The 10,032-nt window shown below is 38.8% G+C and overlaps 1 protein-coding gene across 2 annotated transcripts in view; it reads right to left on the bottom strand.

The window, feature by feature from the left end:
• Window positions 1-4,700: 4,700 nt before the first annotated feature.
• Sec23ip (SEC23 interacting protein) overlaps window positions 4,701-10,032 on the bottom strand; it is a 51,334-nt gene continuing 46,002 nt past the window's right edge. For both annotated transcript variants that reach the window (XM_005412171.2, XM_013508588.1), the window contains exon 19: window positions 4,701-6,194. The gene's annotated coding sequence lies outside the window, so the exon portion shown is untranslated. The remainder of the gene's footprint in view (window positions 6,195-10,032) is intronic.

The following is a 10,032-nucleotide window of genomic DNA, read 5'->3' as shown; positions in this document are numbered from 1 at the left end:
ATAGGGTTTTACCAGCCTGCTGGCAGCCATACCAGTCTTTCCTGTAGTGACACACAACCAAACCCTAGACCCCATGCCAAAGGAGGAATAGGACCGTCCCAGAGCCCTAAATTAGCATCCTTCCATAAGACTAGATGGTGATATATTTGACTGGGTTAGTAGTCCAATGTTATAGCCTTAATCATTAACATTGAAAAAATTAAAGTTATTAAAGCTTTATGCAACTGCATTTGTGGAGTTGATTTTATGCCCTTTATAATTTCCCTTTTGTTTTTCTAACATATTTCTTAGTGTTGGATGGGTTCTTTCAACTAGGGCTTGAGGACTGTAGGGAATGCCAGTTATATCTGAAATATTCCACTGATTACAGAAGACTTGAAAATGAGAAGTGAAGTAAACTAGACCATTATCTATTCTCATCTGTTTAGGAATACCAATGTGAGCAAAACAACTAAGGCAATGGCATATAACATGAGAATCAGTTTCACACGTGCAGTGGCATGAAGCATTCCTCAGTAAGTATCAATAGAAATGTGTACATAAGACAATTGACCAAAACAAGGGATATGAGTAACATCCATTTGCCGAATCTGATCAGGCCCCAGACTGTGGGGATTGAGTTCCTGAAGTAAGCCAGTGCCCACTACCCTCTGACATGAGGAACACTGCTGAATAATTTGTTGAGCTTGGACCTTAGTTAAAGTGAAATCTCTGCAAAGGGCTCACCAGTTTTGATGTAAAAGGTCAGGAGAGAGACAGGTCTCATTGAAAGTAGAGAACATTGCTAGAGTATCAGCTGCTTCATTTCCTTCAAAAGTAAGTTGACAGTGGGAGCAGAGGTGAGTGATAAAGAGAGGTGGAGCATACTTATATTAATTTTTATAATTGTACAAAGAGGAGGAATAGATCCAGCACAGTAGTGGGCTTGATATGAACAGTTTCAGTATTTTGGAAAGAACACACAGGATACTGAGAATCTGAAACTATATTTAAAAGTTCTTGGGGAAAAGTTTGTAAAGCCAGTATGACAACACCTGACTGTTTTTGGGATGGAGGAAAACCCTTCCCTCCTTAGCTTAAGGGTGCAGCTAGAGCCACTAATAAACACAGTACATGCCTGTGAAATGGGATCAGGGTGAACAACCTTAGAAAGGATAAAAAGTAGCTGTTAAAAAGTATAAGATCTTGTCAGCAGCCAAACTCCAAGGATTTCTCCATAAAATTAGCTAATGTACATTACAGTGGCACACTGTTGAGGCAAGGTTTCAAATTCCCCATGAGGAATGGAGGTCCTGATAGTATGAGGTTCATAACCTGATCACTGATTAATTCTTTCTACCCATGACAATAAGAGAAGTTATGAGCTTAGTATAAGGAGTAAGGTTTTTATGGCCTCCATAACTCAAAAAGAGACATTGTAAAAATTTTAATGGAGTCAATTGTCCAGTAAGTCCAGTTAGGTAAGCAGGGAGTGGGAGAAATAGCTGAATAGGAAATTGTGGATCTGTACAATCTAGTTGACATTGTTTAACACCTTGCTCCACTAGCTATAACTCAACTTTCAGGGTTAAGATATGAGAAGACAAATCAGGATCACCCAAAGAATATTAAATAGGTATTAACTGGTGAATAGGAATGCCTAAACTTCAACAGAGCCAATTAATATCACCCAGCATTTGGGGGAAATCATTTAAAGTGCTAAGTTGGTCTCTCCAAATGAATGGCTTTTGTAGCTTTATTATAGACAGTTAAGTTAGGTAGAAATATTGTAAGCCATCAGACAGGGCTAGGCCCTTAAAGGAGTAAATGCACAAGATGAAAACACATTACAACTGAGGCTGGAGGCATATTTACTAGGGGTCAGGCCTCAAGATAAAGACAAAATGACCAGGCCCACATGCCCCACCCCCGGCAAGAGTGTGGGGAATGCCTGAGTTGAAGATCAACCACATATTCAGAGCTAGAGCAAGGCTGACTTTTATTAAACTGTTAACTTTATTAAACTGTTCCCAGGATGTTCCACCTTGTTTCACCAGCAAGGCTTTCCCCTACCCACGCTGGCAGAACACATCTTCAAGATGTTCCAACTCCTCAATGTCAGCAGTCTTCTGCACTGAGTCAACTCAAGCAGCTGTTAACCCATCGGGTGCTGCAAGGAACTCCACATGAAACATAAAGGAAATATTAAACCAAGATCCTGTATTTCTTCATGAGCTCTCGTAATGTTAACAACATGAAGTTATTTTCAAAATGCTTTGTGGGACCCATATATTTGGGCCCCTGCAATAAAGCCAAGATTTTAGAACAGAAATAAGTATTAGGAAGAAAAGAGAGCAGGATTAAGGGGGGAAAAAGTGTTTCCTTGATCCTTGTCCCAAAATGAGTATAGAGAACTAGGCACACTGAGATTCTCCACAGGTACTGTGTAAGGGCCTCACCAACTTGCAGCAAGACAGGCAAACAACCATCACCACTGCTTACCTCTTCCCAACCACTCCACCTAGTCCCACCTCGTTCTCCTAACTGTACCTCCCGAGGCCTGCACACCCCACACATCTGCAGACCTTCAGACCGACATTCCTCACAGACCTCTGAAGAGACTAAACTCTCTGGCAGCACTCAGCTACCAGAAACTTCACCAAAGCACCACCATGGGGACAAGAAGTGGCTCTGACCTGGCAATGAAGATCTAGGTCTTTGTAGCACCTGAATGCTCACGGCAAAGGTAACATAGCAATAAGTAGCTAATGTCTTGAGTGCAAACTGCATTCTGAGCACCTTTAGAGGTAATTTCCTCTAAGAAGTTAAGGACTTTCATAATAAAGAAAAATCATCAAAATAAAACAAAAACATTTTGATGAAAAGTTACAAAAATGCATATACAGATTCACTGCTAAGAGGTACAACTTGTAAGAAATATGGACAGGTAGATACCAGATGTCTTTATTAAGCCATGCAGTTTTCATGAAGTTCAACTGACAAGACAAATACCAGGACATGAATGATAACCTGGAGGAGAAAGTATCAGAGAAACATCAAGGACACAAGTCAGCTGAAAACCCATTCTATGCAGTGCAGGGAGATAAGTTGATAGTAGGAACACAACGTCAGCAACACTGCTAACTGAGGGACTCATTATCAGCCAAAATGCTAACTTAAGTAACAATGAAAACCAAGTTGGAAGAAAATCACTCAGGGTCTGCAATTCAACTCCTCCCAAGTGGCAAAATTTGTAAGGGCAACAAAGTTTCCACCAGACAAGTGCTTGGTGAACACTAAGGCACAAGACAAGGTAGAGGCCTCAAGTCAAATACCTGAAATGGTAATATGACTGCAAACACCAACCATCCTTGGCTTTTCTGGGGCAATCCTAACCTCCAGTACTCTTCTCATAATGAAATTACCTTACAATTTCAAATATATGATCACCCTGCCAGGTTACTACTGCACACCCAGTCTCTAGAGTTCTCATTACAGTCTATGTGAATCACATCGTTCAAGTAACACACTTACCTCAAAAATTACTACTGTACTCTAATCAGTGCTGTTTCCTTTTCATTTAATCATACTCTGGTTTTAGTCATCATCACACGTATCTGGCTGGATTCAAGAAGCAATTGTGTCTGGCAGACTTGGAAAGCCCCATCTTATTGTTGTGTATCTATTATGTTAGCCGAGCTGGGCAGGCCTGGGATGTCCTCATCAGTTTTATGATGACTCTCTTGCCTTCAAGTTCAGAAGCTGATTTTTTTTAAAACTTTCTGTCCCAAACGCTACACATGAAACACTTCCAGACCAACTAGTCTTAACTTCCCTCACTGGGGAAGATGAGGGGGTTAATCCAGTTAGAGGCTGGGGTTGAAGACCTCCAGGAGATGAGCTACTCCTGAGAAAAAAGTCACGCTTTACTCAGCAGCTGCACTCTCACTTGTGGGAGGAAAGTTGCAAATACCTGCATTTGAGAAAAGGTTCTGCTGCTTTTTAAGAGTTGGCAAACCACCCACCAATCTACATGATCCTCCAAGGTTTCTTCCAAGTATTAAATTATGGTGTTAACTTTTCAGAAACAATTTTAGTACAGGGTGGTAGTATAGTTTTAACTTTTTCAACTCCCTTATTCAACAAGTATTTGGAAAATGACTCTGTGGCAAGACTCTGCTAGGCATGGTTGGAATGATGGCAATGAACAGGGTATCAATATAGACCCCCTCAGGGCACAGACTGGGAAGGTTTTTGGTTGGTTTGTTGTTTGCAACACAGAGAATTGAACCCACAGCCTCTGCACTAAGATACATTCCCAGCCCTACTAATTTTGAGACAAAGTCTCCCTAAATCAGGGTCTTCCTAAGTTGTCCAGATATTCAGGAGGCTGAGATAGGAGAATTCCAAGTTTGAGGCCAGTATGGGCAACTTAGTAAGACCCTTCTCATAATAAAAAATAAAAGGGGCTGAGCAAGTAGCCTGGGTTCAATCACTAGTACTGCAAGAAAAGAAAAAACTTAACTCAATAGTAATGGATTAATATGTCCACAGGCAGTCACCAAAAAGTACTATCTTATGTTTCCTCAGTTATTGAAATGAAATGGCAAAAATCTGGACGTTCAGTTGTTATATATTTCTTCATGAACACTGGTCCAAGAATCCCTTCATTGTTCCTTATGCAGAAGACACAGGCAGAATCATACAAACAAAACTCATTATAAGTTGAAAAACCAAACTAGATTTTATTAAAATATACATACGTAACCATCATTTTTCATCATTTCATTAGTATGGAGGAAATGAAGTAAAAAGTAATTGTCCTAGTATACAGAAATGAAGGCCAAAAGAGTCAAGAAAACCATCTTCCAGCCCCGACCTACTACTTACCAATCTGGAAAAGGCCTTTTGTATTGTGTCCTTAGCCACAAAATGAGGTGGTTCAAATACATGCTGTCTGGCATCAACTGCAGCTTTAAAATCCTATTGTTCTATTATTAGAAGCAAATGCTGACTAATGTGTTAACTACATAGCAGCTATTCACAATGAAAAGGGAATGAACACTTAATTCATAGAAATATTTTTAAGGAAGACATGAGTAATACAGAAGTTTGTTACTTCACAAATGCATTGATTTACTGTTTTATTCACACTAAAATATATACACAAAAATGTATATATCATTTGTTGCTTTCAAAAAATTCCATGTTCCATGAGAACTATATAAACAATGTAAAATGTTTCTGCTATATAACAAAAGAAAATCAGAATTTCCATGTAGTGTTAGGAAAATATTCAGATAATTTGAATTGATAGTAAAACAAAGTGAAATACTGCAGAGCAGTCTTTTCATGAAGGAGCTTTACAGTCTAAAAGCAGTACATTTCATACTTTCAAGCACTTTGGTATAAAAGAAATTAATGCAAATCAAAAAACAGAATCTCTATTTTGGTTTGCACATTAACTGGATCATCAGCAATGAGCCAACTGTACAACCACGATAAGTGACAGAATAAAAACCGATAATGTGCTCCTTCTCCTGATGCATATGGACATGCTAGGAGAGCTCTTCACAGGATTCTGGAAAGGAAGGAGCATATCACCTCCTTCCACATCTGGGCTCGTGGTAGTGGTGCTAAAGGTTTATAAAACCTCAGATCCAGCTTGATTCTTAAGTGATCTTGGTTCCTTCCTCTTCACAAACAGAAATGATCCAGGCAGCTCAGAACTATAATTCACATTTAAAGTACAACAGAAGTTTCTAAAAATCATGTTATTAATAGCTTCTCTAGAAATCTATACAGGAATAAGAAGAACATACTGCATTAATAAAAAAAATATAAGTTTAATAGTCCACTGACAATAGTTCTCAAAGGTTCTTACAGAAGTAACCATTGCATGCTACAAATATTTCTTCATTGAGGTCACACTTAACTTTGACACCTATACAACCAAACAAATCTGAGGAATTTTCATTGCATTATTTTTATAATTGCATCTTCTCACCTATACTGTCCAAATATGGTACTGATCTTTTTAATTATCTCTTTGCTCTGTGTATTTTCTTTTATATGACTCCCAATATCTGAGATTTGTATCTACGCAACTGTTGATGAACTGCTTTCCTGTCATCCACCACAAGAGCAAACCAGAACATCTTCTGAGGATACTTTCACCGAAGTAATTCATCCTAGGACTTTCTGTCAAGACAAGCCTTAAAAAGGAAAAAAAAAAAAAAAAAAAAAAAATTCACAGTAAACTTTATAAACTTACAGTACTAATATAATAATTCACTGCTGTTTCAATGAAAGTGTTCAACCTTACAAACAAATACTGCAGTGTGTGAGCACAAAACTTTCTGGGATAAGAGTACCCCAGGTCACATTCAGTAAGATTAAGGAAACCAGTAATATCTGTAACAAAGCAAGTATGAAAAATAAAAGATAAAATTTTAAATTAATTATCTGTCAGGTTAATTTTTAAAGAATAATTCAAAAAGCGTAAGAGTATAATTCAGCCAAACTCATCTATGAATGAACCAAGCACATTTTTAATTAATTATTTTGTAGTATTAGTAATTGTATTAGAAGCTTATATTCTAAACAAAATTTTAAAGATTAAGTATAAGAAAAAATAAAACTATTACAGTGAACAAATCTCATGTGAAATAAAAGGTCCTGAGTTTTTCGTATTAGGTAACACCAAAATTAGGTATCCTAGGACTGCCATTGTTTGGGTTTTGTTTTGTAGGGGGGGGGGGGGTCAGTCACAAGAAGTTACATTATTTCAAAATTATTTTGATATAACAGCCAAAACTATTGTACACTAAGAACTTGAAGTGCCAGACATGAAAAAGTATAAAAGTACAATTATTAAAACATGACAGGACATGCCACTGTTTTTATGTACCATGTAAAGAAAGATGCCCAAAAAAGGGATCACGAAGAGTCAAAGATCCTCCTCAAAGAAGTGGGGGTATCAAAACGGCTGCAGCCTTAATGAGGGTAAGAGAAAATTCCTACATCCAGAAAGGATGGTGAAGAAGCCTGCAGCTCTTCCTTGACAGTGAGAAGAGGGAAAAAAAACTCCCTGATAATCAAATGGTACACTCAGCCTGCTCAGCCTGTGCGTTTTGTGGTCTGCATGGGCCAAGAGCATCTAGCAGAAATGAGCTTAAGCAGACACAAGTGGGTAGTGCCCTCCAGTGTTTGGGAGAAGACAATGCGTGTTCTCTGGAACACAATCTTCAGCCAACAGCTGACATTAAGAGCACTCCAAATTTAGGCTAAAGCTGGGTGTGGTGGCGCACTCCTGTAATCCCAAGTGCTTGGGAGGCTGATGAAGGAGGATCATTGCAAGTTTGAGACAAGCCTGGGCTACAAAGTAAGCTCAAGGCCAGCCTGAACTGCATAGCGAGACCCTGTCTCAAAAATACAAAAAAAAAAACCTTAGACTAAAATGGGAAAAATACCTAAAATGAAATATAATAGATAAATTGATAGAAGAGATCAGAAAACCCCTCAAACCAGAATGGGGCTCTAGTTCAATAGTAACTGTCCCACATGGATGTGGTTTTGGGGTTGATCTTCAGCAGCACAAGAAAGAAGGAAGAAAAGGCCAGAAAACAAGTACTGGGCATAAGATAAAAACATGAAACCAATGACAAAAGGATACATTATTTGATACATGGCACATGCAAAAATAAATTAACTATTTAATAAACAGTTAAATACTTCTCAACACCATAGTCTTTTAAACTATGAAATAAATGAAAAAATCATGTAAGAACTAAAATAAATATAAATATCTAAATAATTAAAATTAAAAGTATACGTATTATATATTTGAAGACATGCTGCCCATCAACCTATCCTCAATAAGCATCTAAGGCATAAACAAAACTAAAAGGTAACTATCAAATTGGAAAGCACATATGCAAGGATTGAAATTTAATATAGCTAAAAATCATAATTATAAATCTCTAAGAAACAAGAGGACCCTACCCTACACCTCCAGGAAAATGCACAAAGGTCAAGAACAGGCAAAAAAGAAGTAATACACAGTTAAATACACCAAAAATGTTCAACTTCACTGGTGATGGAAACGTAAATAAAAATGATGACACACTAATTTCTTACTATCAAACAGGCAACATTTAAAAAAATTCAGTAGTAATACCCAGTGTTGGCAAGGGCGCAGAAAAACAGGCACTTATATACTGACAGAAGATAAAAAAATTCAACAATTTTTCTGGAATGCAATTTAGCAATAAGTATGGATCAAAAAACCTTTCAAAGTGTGTAATGTTCTCACAGGCACAGTGGTGCACGCACTGGGGAGGCTGAGGCAAGATCATTAGTCCAAGGCCAGCCTTAACTACATAATGAGACCATCTCAAAAAACAACAAGAAGTGCAATATTCTTAGATCTAAAAATGCTACCTCTAGGAATTTATCCCAAGCAAAACAGAGATATGCAAGAAGTATGCAAAATTACATGTCACGATTATGGTATGATAATGAAAATCTGGAAAATCATGTAACACCAAACAATGGAGGATAAAGATGCAATGTAATGCAACTATTATTTCTACTAATAATTAATGGAAGTATTATGTATACTAATAAAAGATTTAAATAAACTAAATTCTCATCGACTGGAGACTATTTAAACAAATTACAGTGCAACCATCAATGGATTCTCACTACCTGGCTCACTTGCTCAGGTGGCATTTACCAGAGAGGGTGTTCCTCACTTCAATGGTTTTTTTACTGTCTGTGTTCCCTAGAAGAAGTAGGGCCCTGGAGGGCAGAGATTTTTGGCCCACTGCTGTAAACTCTAGCACCTAGAATAGCACCTGGTACTTACTACGGCACTGTATGGACGGATGGATGGATGCACAAATAGAAACATGGAAGCATGGACTCAAGGGTGGATAGATGGATATGAAACAATCTCCAAAACGCAAAGGTAAGAACAGTTCATTAATTTTTATATCATTTGTCTTTCAGAAATGAAAACATTTAGTGTGTGCATGTACGCATGCACACGGTGCGCGCACGTGTGTGTGTGTATAAGCAGATGTCTGGAAGCATACACAAAACTTGGATCAGGGGCTGGGGATTTAGCTCAGCGGCAAAAGCGCCTGCCTGGCAAGCGCAAGGTCGTGAGTTCGGTTCCTGGTACCGGAGGAAAAAAAAAAAAAAAAAAAAACTTGGATCATTCATTACCTCTAAGCAGAGAAACTGAGGAAGAGGTATAGAAGGACTATCCTTCACCACTTTAAAAAGTTGAACCAAGCGTATATATAACCCATTCATAAAAACAAACAAGAATTGTCAATACCCCCAATACACACATACACACTGTAGGCTGATACAGGAAAATCACACCATATTTAAGGGGAAAAAACAAACTGTAAGATAGCAAACAAGCTGGGTATGACGGTGCACACCTATAATCCCAGCATTCTGGGTGTCTAAAGCAGGAGGATCACAATTCAATACACTCCTATTACACTTGGCTGGTAAATTCCCCTTTCCCACACTGACATGAGCATCACTTGGCTCCCCTCTCTCAAATCTTCCACAAGACCCCCACTAGTGACCTTACTCTCAGCTGATGGCCTCCTTACATACTTCAGAGAAAGCTATGTGACTCTGTATTCATACCCCGTTCTCCTCCACTGTAAGAGAAGATGCGCCCCTGCTTTTCCCTCAGGTTCAACTCTCTGCCTTACCCTGACCTCACTGTGTCATGCCCCACTACAGTTTTAAATATTTCCTCCACAGGGTGGGCCATGCGGCGGCGAGCGCTATTGCGCGCCGGCCCTTAGGCTGGCCGCCGCCGCTCAACTGAGATCTATCATGACACAGAGAAACAGTGACACAATTGGCCCACCATGCACCGACAACAGTTGCCCACCCACGGATGCATGTGAATCATTGAAACTTTGAACAACCCCTGGGAATGCATGCCATACAACGGGCCACTCTTGCTCCTGCCATTGGGAACCAGAAAGGTCCAGAGTCAGCGGAGGAGCAGCTGCTGAA

The sequence above is a fragment of the Chinchilla lanigera genome, unplaced genomic scaffold, assembly GCF_000276665.1.
Source record: "Chinchilla lanigera isolate Chin_1 unplaced genomic scaffold, ChiLan1.0 scaffold00150, whole genome shotgun sequence".
NCBI lineage: Eukaryota > Metazoa > Chordata > Mammalia > Rodentia > Chinchillidae > Chinchilla > Chinchilla lanigera.
This window is presented reverse-complemented; position numbering and strand designations above follow the sequence as displayed.